Raw genomic sequence first — 16,135 nt, 5'->3', positions numbered from 1 at the left:
ATGTTACATATACAAATCAAGTCATTGTTACTAACATTACCAAATATTCCTCCTGATAGAAATGTTAATAGTGTTTCAAATTAGGATTGCCAATAAAAATTATCAGTAGCAGTGTTAAAAATTAGATTGTATACAAATAGAAAATTGGATTGTCGGCTACTTTTACCACAAATATAATCACTAATATTACAAATTATATCCAGTATTACAAATTACTGTTATTGATAAAAAATTGTGAGTACCAATGTTATGAATTAAATTATAGTTCCTAATAGAAGTTGATAATTATTACTAGTACCATTGAAGATTATAACTATTATTACAAATTATTATCAATATTATAAATTATGCTCTAATATAAATTATAAGTCCCTGTTTTGAATTATATTACACTTAATAATAAAAGTTGTATTATCATTACTAATATCATCAAATATTACAACTAAGATTACAATTTATTACAGTGTTACAAATTAAGATCATCAATATAAGTGATTAGTACCTATGTTGTGAATTAAGTTATAATTACTAAAAGAAATTAAACTATTAGTACAAACATTGTAAAGTACTGTTACAAATTACTGCCAATGTTACAAATTAAGATTACTAATATAAATTATGAGTACCTATGTTTTGAGCTATCCTACAGTTACTAACAGAAATCATTATTAATATGGTTAACATCCAATTGATATCATAAATAATTACTAACATTAAAGTTATGTCTACTAGTATAAGTTATGAGTACCACAGTTATGAATCAGGTTTTAGTTACAAATAGAAATTGGAAAAAAAAAAAGAAATTGAATCACCATTACCAATGCCATCAAGTTTTATAACTAATTTGAGAAGTTTTTTACAATGTTACAAATTATGTTTACTTATATAAATAATCATCACCAGTTTTATGAATTAAATTACAATTAAATATCAGTATTGACCCAGCTTTACCAACTTAAATAAACATTGGTACTAATATTAAAAATTCTTACAAGTATTACAAATTATGGTCACTGATATAAGTCAACAGTGCTATGAATTAAGTTTACTAACAGATGAAGATCAAATCATTAGTTCTTAGGAAACCAAGTTTGTTTATCATTATTATTATTTTACATTCACTGAGAGATAGTATAGCTGACTATGGTTAAGAACATGGACCCTGTAGTCAGAATTTCTGTGTTGTAATCCTAACTCCACAACTTATTAGCTTCCGAACATAAGAAATGTTAGTTAAATGCTCTGTGCCTCAGTTTTCCCATCTGTAAAATATGGGTAATAATAGTTCCTGCCTTATAGAGTTAATGTGAGAATTAAATTATTTAATGAACATAAAGTGGTTACAACAGTGCATCTGACATTTATTAACTGCTACCTAAGTGTTGATGAAGTTCCCTTCTATTCTTTATTTGTTGAAGTGTTTTTATCATGGAAGGATGCTGGACTCTGTCAAATGCTTTTTCTATGTTTTTTGATATGATACGGCTTTTTGTCCTTTATTCTATGAATATGGCGTATTACCATATTGATTTTCATGCAAATTGAGCCACACTTGCATTCTTGGGCCAGATCCCACTTGGTCTGACATATAATCCTTTTTATATGCTATGGGATTCAGTTAGTATTTTGTTGAAAATTATGGTATCAATAATCATAAGGGATATTGATCTGTAGTTTTCTAATGATGTCTTTGTCTGGTTTTGGTATCAGGGTAATAGTAGCCTCATAGAATGAAATGGACAGTGTTCCCTCCTCTTCTATTTGTAGGAAGAGTTAATGAAAGATTAGTGTTTATTTTATTTTTAATATTTAAAATTTTAAATTTTTGTATTTTTTTGCTGTGCCGTGCGGCATGTGGGATCTTAATTCCCCGACCAGGGATCAAACCCGTGTCCCCTGCAGTGGAAGCGTGGAGTCTTAACCACTGGACCTCCAGGAAAGTCCCTAGTGTTAATTTTATTTTAAATGTTTGGCATACTTCACTGGTGAAGACATCTGGTCCTGGGTATTTCTTTGTAGGAAGTTTTTTTTTTTTTAAATACTAATTCAATCTCTTCACTTATCGTAGGTCTATTCAGATTTTCCATTTCTTCTTGAATTAGTTTTGGGAGTTTGTGTCTTCCTAGAAATTTGTCCATTTCAACTAGGTTTTCTAATTTGTTGGCATAGAATTGTTCATAGTGTTCTCTTATAATCCTTTTTATTTCTTTAAGGTCAGTCGTTATGTCTCTTTCATTCCTGGTTTTAGTAATTAGTTTTCTCTTTTTTAAAATCTTAGTTTAAATAAATAAATAAATAAATAAAATAAAACCTTAGTCTAAATGTTTGCTTATTCTGTTGATCTTCTCAAAGAACCAACTTTTGGTTTCATTGATTTTCTCTATTGTTTTTCTATTCTCAACTTCATTTATTTCCACGCTAATCTTTATTACTTCTTTCTTTCTGCTTGCTCTGGTGTTTGTTTTTGTTTTTTGTATAGTTTCTTAAGAAGATTAGGTTATTGATTTGATATCTTTCTTCTTTTTAAATGTAGACGTTTACGGCTAAAATTTCCCTATAAGCAATTTTTGTATGTTGTCTTCATTTTCATTCATCTCAAAGTATCTTCTAATTTTCATGGTGAGTTCTTCTTTGACCCATTGGTTATTTAGGAGTGTGTTGTTTACTTTCCACATATTTGTGAATTTCCCAAATTTCCTTCTGTTATTGGTTTCTAATTTCATTCAGTTGTGGTCAGAGAACATACTTTGTATGTTTCAGCTCTTTTACATTATTGAGATTTGTTTTGTGTAACATATAGTCTGTCCTAGAGAATGTTCTATGTACACTTGAGAAGAACATGTATGCTGCTGTTGTAGGATGGAATGTTCTATAGATGTCTGTTAGGTCCAGTTGGTTTATAGTGTTGTTTGGGTCTTCTCTTTCCTTGTTTATCCTCTTTCTAGTTGTTTTATCCATTATTTAAAGTGAAGTATTGAAATCTCCAACAATTATTGTTCTTTTGCTTTTTTTATTTTTTGGCTGCATTGGGTCTTTGTTGCTGTGCATGGGCTTTCTCTAGTTGCAGCGAGTGGGGGCTACTCTTCATTGTGGTGCGTGGGCTTCTCATTGCAGTGGCTTCTCTTGTTGCAGAACACAGGCTCTAGGCACACGGGCTTCAGTAGTTGCAGTGCATCGGCTCAGTAGTTGTGGCTCACGGGCTCTAGAGCACAGGCTCAGTAGTTGTGGCGCACGAGCTTAGTTGCTCCGTGGCACGTGGGATCTTCCTGGACCAGGGATTGAACCTGAGTCCCCTGTATTGGCAGGCATATTCTTAACCACTGTGCCCCAGGGAAGTCCCAACAATTATTATTGAATTGTCTATTTCTTCCCTTCAGTTCTGCCTGTTTTTTTGTTTCATGTATTTGGGGCTCTGTTGTTAGGTGCATATATGTTGATAATTGTTATATCTTCTTGATGGAATGACCCTTTTATCAGTATAAAATGTCCTTTTTTATCTCTAGTAACAATTTTTGTTTTAAAGTCTATTTTATCTGATGTTAGTATAGCCATTCCAGCTCTCTTTTGGTTACTATTTGCATGGTAAATCTTTTTCCATTCATTTACTTTCAAGTTATTTGTATCTTTGAATCTAAAGGGTGTCTCCTATAGACAGCATATAATTACGTCATGTTTTTCATCTATTTTGCCTATCTCTGCCTTTTAATTGGAGTGTTTAATTAATTTACATTTAATGTAATTACTGATAAGGTAGAATTTATGCTTGTAATTTTGCTATTTGTTTTCTATATTTCTTATGCCTTTTGTGTTCCTGTATTCCTCCATTAATGCATACTTTTGTGTTAAATAGATATTTTCCTGTGTGCCATTTTAATTCTCTTGTTGTTTCTTTTTCCATGTTTTTTAAAAAATTATTTTCTTTGTAGTTTCCCTGGGGATTACAATTAACATTTTAATTTATACCACTCTCATTTTAATTAAAACCAATTTAATTTCAATAGTATTAAAAAAAACTTTGCCTTTTTATAGCTTTATTCCCTCACTCTGCCTTTGTCCTATTATTGTCATACAAATTACATCTTTACACATCATATGCCCATGAATATAGACTTATAATTATTGCTTGATGCAGTTATCTTTTAAATCAGATAGGAAAAAAGCATTACAAATAAAAAATGCATTCACACTGTCTTTTATATTTATCTATGTAGTTACCTTTACAGGTGCTCTTTATTTCTTCATGTGAATGTGAGTTACTGTTTAGTGTCATTTCATTTCAGCCTGAAGGACTCTCTTAGTATTTCTTGTAGGAGAAGTGTGCTAGTGACAAATTATCTAAGTTTTTGCTTATCTGTGAATGTCTTAACTTTTCCTTCATTTTTGAAATATAGTTTTGAAGGATATAGAATTCTTAGTTGACAGTCTTTTTCTTTCAGTGCTTTGAATATGTTGTCCCACTGCCTTCTGGCCTCCAAGGTTTCTGATGAGAAATCAGCTGTCAGTCCTACTGAGGATCCTTTGTATGTGAAAAGTCACTTCTCTCTTACTACTTTCAAGATTCTCTCTTTGTCTTTCACTTTTATAGGTTTGCTTATGATGCGCCTAGATGTAGATCTCTATGAGTTTATCCTATTTGAAGTTCATGAGCTTCTTTGATGTACAGATTAATCTTTTTCATCAGATTTGGGAGCTTTTCAGCCATTATTCCTTCAAATATTCTTTATTTCACTTTTCTCTTTTCTCTCTCCTTTTAGGACTCCCAGTATGTGTGTGTTGACATGCTTGTGGTGTTTCAAAGGCCTCTGAGGCTCCAGTAATTTTGTTTATTGTTTTCTTTCTGCTCCTCAGATTGGATAATCTCAGTCGACCTATCTTCAAATTTGCTGATTCTTTCCTCTGCCAGCTCAAATCTACTGTTGAGCCCCTGTAATGAATTTTTCATTTCAGTTATTATGTTTTTCAATTCCAGAATTTCTATTATTTTATAATTTTTATCTCTACTGATAGTTTCTATTTGTTAGAACACCATTCTTATACTTTCATTTGGTTCTTTAGACATGGTTTCCTTTAGTTCTTTGAAAATATTCCAAGTAGTTGATTTATAGTCTATTAATTCCAACATCTGGACTTCCTCAGGGACAGTGTATACTGACTGCTTTATTTTTCTGTGTTTGGGTCATACTTTATTGTTTCTTCGCATGTCTTATAAATTTTAGTTGAAAACTGAATATCTTAAATAATATAATGTGGCAACTCTGGAAATCAGATTCCCCCTCCTCCTCAGGGTTTGCTTTTGTTGTTCTTTGGGGGGTTTTTTAGGGACTTTCCTGAACTAATTCTGTAAAGTCTATATTCTTTGTCATATATGGTCATTGAAGTCTCTGCTTTATTAGCTTAGTGGTCAGCTAATGATTGGACAGATATTTCTTTAAACACCTGGATCTAGTAAGTCTCCCAGCCTTTGCTGATGGGCTCTGAGGGCACGTTGGGGCATGCCTTCAATGTTTAGGCAGGCTGTTTACAACTTTGCCTTAGGCTTCACTTCCTGCCTGTGCAGAGCCTCAAGGTCAGCCAGAGATCCTAGGCATGCACACAGCATTATGCATATTTATGGCTTTCTAGATTCCTAGGAATATGTCAGAACTTTTCAAAGCCTCCTATGAACGTCTTATTACTCAGATTTTTCTGTTAAGTTTTGGTCAGCTTGTTGATTGTCTTAACTGTAATCGTTGCCTCAAACAGCTGCTGTGTTAAACAATTGCTGCTGATTATTTTTGAAAAGCACCCCCAAGAAAAACTGTTCACACCAGGTGAATTCTGAGTCAGGTCAAATAGACAAGTCTGGTGAATGGAGTTTTCTGGGGAAGTGCCATACAGGTCAAATAAAGATAGTTTCTGGGAATGGGGCTTTAGAGGAACTCCTACCCTGTTCTGCTTCCTCCATTGGCTGCTAGCCAGCCTGCTGTGTTTTCATCAGAATTGCAAGGGTATTGATTTTAAAATCTGTTATGGAAGTGGGAAGAAGAGAATGGGAACAGGAAAAGTTCAAATGCCACAAAACTTACTGTTCTTAGTGAGATTCAGCCTTTTTCTTCAATAAATGCTTCCTGAATTATTGTAAACCTCTGGTCAGTTTCCAGAGTTCTGATAAAGTTGATTGTGACAATTTTTACCAATATTCTCATTGCTTTTATGGAGGAGAGGATTTTTATAGGCCCTTACTCTGGCATTTCTGCCAACATCACCTCCAGGCATATCTTATTCTTTCACAACCCTAGGATAATGGTATTTCAAAGCCAGGATCTGGGAGCTAGATGTACTCATTGCTACTGGAATGTCCTTGCTTCTAGATCCTCTCGTTGTGCAGAGCTTAGGAAATTTCATTATATATATATATGAAATATATACATATGAAATTTTATATATACATATATATGAAATTATATGAAATGTGTTCATACTGATACTTTTTTGGGTTTTTTTTTGGCTACACCATACGGCTTGTGAGATCTTAGTTCCCCAACCAGGGATCAAGCCTGGGCCCCCAGCAGTGAAAGTGCCAAGTCCTAACCACTGAACTGCCAGGGAATTCCCCTGATACTTTCTTTTTCTTTTTTAAGAATTAAATTGTTTTATTTCTTTATAATAAACTTATGAACAGTAGTGTGAGCAATGACTGCCTTCTTTTCATGGCATACCTGATGACAGGGAGCCAACATTATTTCTATGCTTTGTAAATTGTCATCCTCCTTGCCAAGTTTGGATCAGCCTTCCACATTGGATCCTTTGTGTTTCCAATGTCATGAAACTCCCCCAGAGTTTTGTTACTCTGAAATTTCCTGGCTGTGTCACTTCATCTGGGGCTTCTTCAGAGTTTACTTCACACACTTTCCTCCTTCCTGCATCTCTGGGAGAAGGGGGGATGTGAGCCTGAGAGGAACAGAAGCCATGGAGAGAGGGGCGCCCTTGACTGGTTCAAGATCACACGCAGGAAAATGGAGGGAGAAGGGTCTGGATTTACATGCCTTTTATCCACAGGAGGTGCCTCACCACATTGTCTCACTGTGCAGGTTGGCTCCACTGAAGGAGAAAGGGCGCAGATCAGCAAGTCACTGGAACAGCAGGAGGGAAATATTCCTACCAGTATTAGTGTGGTGTATCTGATGAAAACTGTTTTTTTCATTCTGGGCAGAAACTCACAGGATCCTCGTGATCAGCAATCAGTTGGACCAGGGAATTGGGAGGAGTTTCTTCTCTTTGAGCTAGGATCCCCGATACTTTCCATTCTAATCCAACACAACATAGGGTTCCTCCTAGCCTTCCCTCTTTCTATATTTATATTTATCTTCTCTAACATTGAGAGCCCTAGCTTCCAACATCATCAATATATTTACTCATTTGCTCAATCCTACAATACACAGAAAGTATTTTTAGAGTTTCAACACCCTTACCACTGTGAAAAACAATTGTAGTAAGGTATAGCTTGAGATTTGTTTGCCCTTTTTATGTCTTTAGATGAGGATATACAAAGTACTGTATTCAAATGTTACATGGTTTAGTTCATTTTGTCATTCAACATGGTTATATTATTCATGTTATTTCAAATATAGTTTGTTTCCCTTTATATTAAATTTTAGGTTTTTTCCCATCTATACTGACTTAATTTTATGCATTTAAATGTAATATGTTAGCATGATTCCAAAAGTTAAAATATAAAAAGGCATACACAGATAAAATTTTAAACCTACAGGAAATGGATAATTTTCTAGGGAAACACAGTTTACCAAAATCGACCCCATTTGAGCTTAACAGACCAATTTCCATAAAAGTAATAAAGTTATTAAGGAACTACCCCCTAAAAAAGCATCAGGCCCAGATGGTTTCACAGGGGAATTCTACCAAACTGTTACAGACCAGTTAATCCCAATGCCACCTAAATTGTTACAAAGAACAGAAAATGAAGAGAAACTTCCACATTATTTTTCTAAAGCAATTATAACATTGATAACACAAAAAGAAAAGCATAGACCGTTTTCAATCATAAATATCAATGCAAAAATCCTAAATAAAATATTAGCAAACAAATCCAGAACTAAATTAAGAAAATAAGATAGCATAACTGTGTAAGTAAGTTTCCTTCTTGGAATGCGAGGATGGTTTGTTATAGGTAATGTATTAATATAATACAGCATATTAACAGATCTGAGGAGAAAGTCATATGATCATTTCCATAGATATTTTAAAAGCCTTTAACAAAGTTCAGCACCCATTATGATAAAATCATTCAAAAACAGAAATCAACTCATGCCTTCTTAACATAATCAAATTTGTATACCTCAATCCGAAAGTTATTATCAACTTAATAGGACAACATTGAAAGCATTTCCACTAAGGTCAGGAACAAAGCAAGGTGCCCACTGTCTCCATTCCTTTTCAACATTGTACAATACTTAGAGGTATTAGACCAATGCAGTTAGACTAGGCAAAGCAATTATAGATGCAAGAATGGGTAAAGAGGATGTAAAAATATCTCTGTTAATAGATGATATGATAGTATATCTGGAAATCCCCCAGAGAACCAATAACAACTTCAAACAATAAAATAACTTAATAACATAGCAGAATATAAAATCCACATACAGAGATCAGTAGTTTTCATATACACAAATAACCAGATAGAAGAGAAAACCCCATTTAAGGTAACAACAAAAAAGATAAAATATTTCAGGATAAATTTAGCAAGGGGTGTGCAAACTTATATGAGGAAAAGTTTAAAACACTCCTGAAAGACTCAAAGGTAGACTTACACAACTGGAAAGACATTCCTTATTTGTGGATAAGATTAATTAACATCATAAGGATGTCAGTTCCCCTTCTTAGGTCTCTATTTTTAATTTATAAATACAATGTGATCCCCCCAAATATACCTATAAGCTGTTATCTGGAGCTGGACAAGTTGATAGTAGAGTTCATATGGAAAAGCAAACATGCAAGAATAGCCAGGAAAACCCTGAAAAAGAAGAGCTATGAGAGGGGACTAGCCCTACCAGCCTACAAGGAGTTTAATGCATTTGCCAGCAAACATTTTATGAAGCTTTTCTAATTTAAACAATATGATGCTGACACATGAATAGATAGACTAACAGACTAAAAGAAGAAAAATTAAAAACCCAGATTTAGATCCATGTACATATGGAAATTTAGTAGATGATAAAAGTGGCAAGCTTTGTTTTTGACATTTAAGTTCTTCATCCATCTGAAGTTGATTTACTTTTTCTGTTTCTTTTTAGCATTCTTACAAACATCTTTATTACATGTTTTCTTTAACGCTTCTCTGCATGCATTACAGAGTGGTCATCACATCCATTCACTTACATTACGCTGTTCTCAGTGTAGCAATCAAGTAGCACTCTTCCGAACATCTTTATTATATGTGTTCCTTGAAATTGATTTTCATATACAGTGTGAGATAGGTAGGGATCCAGTGTCATCTTTTTCCTTATAGGCAACACTTTTTTCCCCACTGATCTGGTATGCCACCTCCGTCATATCCTAAAATCCTATATATGTGTGGGGCAAGTTCAGGACTCTCTGTTCTACTCCATCGGTCACTTTCTCTATACCTGTTCCAGTGCAGTACTGTCTTAATAACTATATTTTCTCATTAATTCCTGATATCTAGTAGGGCAGACGCACCTCCTGGCTGTCTGTAGCTGTGCAGAGGCTATTTTTGTCAAGGGACAGAAAGAACAGGACTTCAGAGGCCAGGAAGAAGACAAAGTTAATGGTGGGTAATGGTGGCGAGTGGTGGCAGAAGCATTAGACTTCCCACAGGCCAGCTTGCCTCCCCTATTTCCTCTTTTGTCCCCAACCCCACTGTGCAGCATGGAGGGGCAAAAGCTAGGCGTGGATTTGTGGGAGCAGTCTTGCGCCACCCCGTACTTTGAAGCTGGAAGACACACATCAGGACTCTGGCCCCCCTACCCCATCTACTCCCATCCAGTTTGGAGACCACCAGGAATCCTCAGGGATACTCATCTCAATGTGTCTAAATAGTCACCAGTCAGGGGTGGGGCACAGGGAAGATCTTGTGAAGCACAGTTTGACTTCTTTTCACCCCGACTTCCCTAGCCTGGTGATCTACTTACATCAACTTGGTCATGCAGACCTAGAGGGTGGGGTGCTATGGGCATAAGGACTTTCCTTCCCTTGCTACCTGCACTCCAGGTGATTTGTGGCTCAGCAAATATTTGCAGAGGGTTTATGATGTGACGGGTGGAGTCCAACACCAAGGTCTCTCCGGATCCAGTCCCCTCTCTGGGCCCAGGATTCATGGTCCCTGTGCTATGAGGAAAGAGAGGGTGCTTTGGGGTGAGAATCAACAGGGTCAGGGATGTGGGGATTGTGTGAAAAGAGAGAGAGCAGGAGTGAGGGAGCAATTGAAGTAAAGAGCGAGGGAGATATGTCAAGAGGGCGGGGGTTTCTTTTTCTTCCCTTTCTTTTTTTTAACTTATTATTTTTTTATTGAAGTATAGTTGACTTACAATATTATATTAGTTTCAGGTGTGCAACATAGTGATTCACAATTTTTATTGATTATACTCCATTTACAGTTATTATAAAATATTGGCTATATTCTCTGTGCTGTACAGTATATTCTTGTAGCTTATGGGGTTTTGTTTTGAAGGGCCAATTTCACTGAGGTATAACAAGTTCGGAAAAGGGGACATATCATAAGAGTACAGCTCATTGAATTTTCACAAAGTGAACACACTCCTGTCTTCTGCACCCAGATCAAGAAACACAACACAAACCAGACAGATCCCTAGCACAGTTAGAAGCTGGTGGTCTTTGGGAGGCTTGAGGGGGTGGTGGGGGGAGGTTGATGGGCTTAGATTTGTTTGTGATGTTGAAGGAGGTGAAGCGTCCCCAGCCCACTGTGGCTGAATAGAAGTCTGGGTCCAAGGCCAGAGGCTGTTGTACAGGAAGATTCAATAGCAGATATCAGGTCACCGGGGAAGACAGCCAAGTTCATGGCTTCATGTTCTTCTTGCCAGTGCTCAGATAAACAGAGGTCCCTCCACGGACACTGTGCAAGGTTGAGACTCAGGTATGTGGCTTTGTGGGGGTGGCAGGGAGGCACCTGGGGGTGGTTGGGCAGGGCACTCCTCCACTCGCTTCTCCTCATAGCTTCTGCTCCTGGAAGAGAAGGGCCACAGACGCTAAGGATAGGCAGGGGAGCCAGGGACCCATGAAAGGGAATAGCAAACAACGAGGAAACAAAGAGGAGTGGGGAGCAGAGAGGAAAGAAGAGAGCGAGGAGAGGGCGCAGGAGCGGGGGGAGGGATAGAACACGGAGAAGGAGCAGGGGCAGGGGACCAGGAGAGGAAGTAGGGCCCAGCAAACAGGAACAGGGAGCAGAAAGAACAGGGCAGAGCTGGAGCTGTGGCTGCAGGCATACCTGAGGGGCACACTCAAGGCCCCGGGCATCCTTACCTGTAGATATTCAAGATACCTCCTGATATACTCCTCCCCGAGCCCCTTCCAAGGCTACACACAACTCAGTGCAGGTTCCCATCCCTCAAAGAGCCTAGAGGGGATGGATGCCATGTCCTGATGGTCAGTAAAGTGTGACCAGATGTCATTTGGCTGGGACAGATTGTGATCCCCAGGTGGTCAGCCCCAAAGATCCAGGACATTATGGGTCAGGGACAGAATTTGCTGTGGTTGGCTGAAATCAAGAGCACAGTATCCTGAGGTTGGGGGTATTTGGTAGAAGAATGCCCCAGGGAGGGGCACTTTGTTCCAGGGCTGGGACAGAGCCGGAAGTCTGAGGATGAGGAGTCCATGCAGGGTGGGGACAGGCTGGCTGACCTGAGATAAGGAATTCCTAGAAGAAAACTTCTCCCCATGGATGTCACCACCACTGTTCTTGGTGGGTGTGTAGATAGATACAACCACATTGCTCTTTATATTTGGGTACTTTCATGACCCAGAGTTTCAGGACCCCTTTCAGGACGTTGATTGTCTGTGAGGGGGGGAAAGAGAGAGGGACACTGGGACTGAAGCGCATTTATGGGGTGAGGGGCTGGGTCTTAGTATTGCATCATTAGCTTTTGGATCTCAAAGACCCACCCTATTCCCTCAGTCAGAGCAAGGTAGGGGCTTGTATTTTGGTGGGGAGGTGGGTACAGGGAAGAGGTGAGCAGGGTGCCCTGGTTACTTGAACTCATAATGCCTCATGGTCTCAGTGAGAAGACCCAGGAATTAAGCCACAAGGACTAAGGGTGGGAGAAATGTGTCAGGGGACCCCTTGGGGTTCAAACATTCAAGATTTTCCCTGTCCCCAAGACTCTTGGGAAAAAAAGGTTTGCAGAGCAACTACCATCCAGGTTCAACCACCTCAAGGGGCTTTATTCACCCTTCTGGAACCTCACCGTGAGTCCCTGCATCAGAGGCTTCTCTGAGGTCTACCCAGACTTACCCACGTCTGAGTTACAATAAACAGTATGAGGGCCAGCCCAAGGGTGGTCAGGGACAGAGCCAGGAGCAAAGCAGGGGCCAGCAGGACGTCGGAACTCATGGCAAGGACCTGGAGACACAGTGGGGGTGGGGGGAGTCGAAGCATGACTTTTCCCTGGCCCAGCTCACCCCCAATCAGGAGAAGATTCAGGGAACATTTAATTAACACTACTACTTTCCAGGGGCCTGGGGTCAGGGGAGGCCCCCATGGTGTGGTGGGGGGAAAAGGACACTGAGACTGGGCCTCTGGTACCAGTGGCCCCACCTCCATTCATCAGAGCTGTAACTCTCCACAGAGGTTCAGCAGGAGGCCCAAGCTCAGTGGTGGATAAATAGTCAACAACAGGGAGGTGCGGCCTGGGCATTTCTGCCCATTTGAACCCTCTATTTTACTCTTATAAGAGATCATGTCTTTAGCCTTCTATTGGAGTGGGGATTGGTATTTGGGGCATGTCTGGGGTTCTCACAGCTTCTCATGCAGACTTTCAACTAATCTCTTTTTTAAACTCCACCTTCACGCCTACATCCAGAGAGAGCTTGTGCCCTAATCATTTCCTTTGGTGGGCGCTCTACAGTATAACTGGGGTTGGTCCTCAGATTTCACCACTACTGGCATAGGAAGTGTCCAAGGCTGGAGAGTGAGACGTAGGTGTCAGTATTGATAAAAAAGGAAGGGTTGTTCGTATAGAAATCTACCTCTTCATCTGTCATTGGGGGGTGTGGAGAGATGTTTCAACATATAGGGTAATATATTGGGAGCTGTTCCAGCAGGGAGATTTTCCAACTAGAGATATCTAAGGATGGGGAAATGTCAATGGGGGAAGTCAATCAAGAGGGGCTATATGGATGGATGGGGTTTTATGAATGGAAAGATTTTAAAGTCGGCTTATCAATGAGGTAGATATCAATGGTGGGTATTTCTGAATAGGAAGATTGACAATGAGAGCATTTTGATGGGCATGTCTGAATGGGGAGATATGCCAGTAGAATACATGGGAAGATTTGTCAGTAGAGGTTGTCAGTGAGAATTATGTCATAGAAAGGTATTTATGAATAGAGAGATTTGTCAACTGAGTGGTCATAGGAGATATGCCAATGGATCGGGTAATTATGAAGAGAGAGATTTGTCACTGGGGTCCATGAGTGGGTGATAGATTACTTCTGGGTATTTGTGAATGGGGATATTTGTCAATGCGGGGGGTCTTCAATGGAGATATGTCAATGGGATATTTATGAATAAAGAGGGTAGCTCAACAGAGGTATTTGTTAGTGGGGTGTTTGTGAAAGAGGTATTTGTACAGTGAAGAGAGGGGACTTTTCAAAGGAAAGATTTACCAAGGGCTTAGAGATTTGTCACCTGTAGTTTTGGCAACAGTAGAGATTTATAAATGTGGTGATTTGTCCACAGTGAGGACTTCATAGTGGGGAATGTTATCACTGGGGAGAGGGGTTGTCCTCAGAAGTCTTTTTAAATGTTGGTATTTTGAAGTGGGGTGATTTGCACATTGGGAAGCAGTGTAAAAGTATCATAGTAATAAGAAAAAACAAATGAGCATATTAAATATTTGTAACATCTGTGGGGGAGATTATCAGGATCACGAGTTAAACTAAGGTTTCCAGGGTGCATTCAGTTATTACTACTGATATTATACATTATTTCCAATATTGTAAATTATCATTCCTGACATTAAATGTGATTTTCAATATTGTAAATAATCATTAGTGAGAAGAATGATCACTACTAAAGTTATACATTAAATTACATTTATCTTACTACTACTAACCAATACTTGTAAGTGCTATGTGCCTAACACAGTTCCAGGCACTTTACATGTAAAGTTACATTGTCCCTAGGAGTTAGGCATTTGTTTTATACCAATTTTACAGATGTGGAAACTGAGGCATAAAGAGGTAATGTGATTTCCCCAAGGTCTCAGAGCTAGTACATGGAAGGGGCAGGATTTGACTGCAAATGACCTGGCTCTAGTGTTTAGGCTCTTAACCACTACACTACACTGCCAGTCTAGAAATTGATATCACTGTTAGTAATCTTACACAGGAAGTTATTGTTATGAGAGTTTCATGTGTTTTGACCCCCCCTCAAAATACCCAATGAACGAATGCACCCATAAATCATCCTCCAACCCTAGCACAGACCTCGGAAGGATTCTGGGTAGGGAGTGTGAGACCCATTTTTCAGGGAGAAGTACTGAGGCTCGGGTGAGGGAAGGGCCAGCCCCCAGGCTACCCAGGGAGCTGGACCCCATGCTGCACACCTCACAGGACTGCTACCCCCTCGTGCTTTCTCTCAGCCATCAGAGATGCTCTTCCAAGCAGAGATTGACACACAGACACATGGAATGTGGGGGTGAGGGGTAAATCACTTCACTCACTGTAGTGGATTTTCTAGAAGAGTGATGAGGGATGTAGTGACCCCAGGACTACAGATCTCCTGCCAGGAGCTCCTGCCGGGGTCTGGGGGAGGTGGCCTTGTATGTTCTAAATTCTGTGAAGAGGGCTGCTGTTGGGCCTGGCGGTCAGCCCCGTGAAGCGTTGAGTCCTGATCCAGGGCACTACCTGCAGGTGGACAGGTCGGCAGGAGAACCATCTCCACACCAGGCTCCATCCTTCTTCTGCCACTTTCTCCTTCACCTTCCTCCCAGGGGTTAAAATAGCAGAGCGCTCAGGGAAGAAGCCCTGGCGTCAGGGACCAGTGTAAGAGTACAGGGTATGGTGAACTGTCAGGAGCTGCCAGACTCTTGCAGGCAGTTGAGCCAATAGCGACAAGGCCACCAGGGCCCAGGTCCTTCCCTTACACTTATACCCATCAGTGGAAGCTGCCATTTGCCCCTTTCGGTGGACAGGGTTCAGATCCTCCCAGGGCATATCAACATGTAGATACTGACATAGAAATTGTTGCTGGACGTATCTGCACAAGCAGCCACTGGGTGCTCAAAATCCACACATCCCTGGGACATACCTTAGACCCTGGCAGAACCTTCCAGGAGTGCAAAAGGACAGGGACCACAGAGGATCCAGGGGGCCACGCTTGGTGACCCAGAATGTCCTGGAGGAGACCTGGGTTCCTATTGGTAGCACCAGTAGGTAGTCTGATGGGAGGGAATTTGGGGGTCTTTTCCTTCAACAAAGATCTCTGTAAAGAGGATTCAGGTCAACAGGACACTTGAGTGTTCCACTGAATGTTTGCACCAATCTGAAAGCCCAGTTTCCACTTCAGTCAGGACCTTTGGAGTGTAAGGGGTAGGCACCAGGGACTGGGAAGAGCCCAGAGGGGCCTGGGCCCGGCTGTGTGAGCAGGAAGGCCTGAGGAAGGGAGTGTTTGGAGGGTCTCTCACTCAGATTTCATGGGGGAAGATAAAGCAGAAAGGTGAGGCTCGAGTCTAGAGGCCTCAGTTTTGGTGAAGGGACAGCTGTGTAGGGGAAGCGGGGGCGGTGCTAACGTGCCTGGTTGGTCCTGATTTTGAACACTACATGTACTTCACTGCGTCAGAGTTGGTCAAAGGAGTGAGGGGAGGAGAAATAGGGAAGAGGGGAGAAGGGCAGAGCTTGGGGATTTCCAGATCACACCTTCTCCCCATCTCTCCTTTTCTCC

At 39.9% G+C, this 16,135-nt stretch overlaps 1 protein-coding gene across 2 annotated transcripts in view; it reads left to right on the top strand.

Moving 5' to 3' along the window:
• SYN1 (synapsin I) overlaps positions 1-16,135 on the top strand; it is a 45,274-nt gene that overhangs the window by 14,222 nt on the left and 14,917 nt on the right. The window lies entirely within an intron of this gene.

Source organism: Balaenoptera musculus, chromosome X (genome assembly GCF_009873245.2).
Source record: "Balaenoptera musculus isolate JJ_BM4_2016_0621 chromosome X, mBalMus1.pri.v3, whole genome shotgun sequence".
Taxonomy (NCBI): Eukaryota; Metazoa; Chordata; class Mammalia; order Artiodactyla; family Balaenopteridae; genus Balaenoptera; species Balaenoptera musculus.
This window is presented reverse-complemented; position numbering and strand designations above follow the sequence as displayed.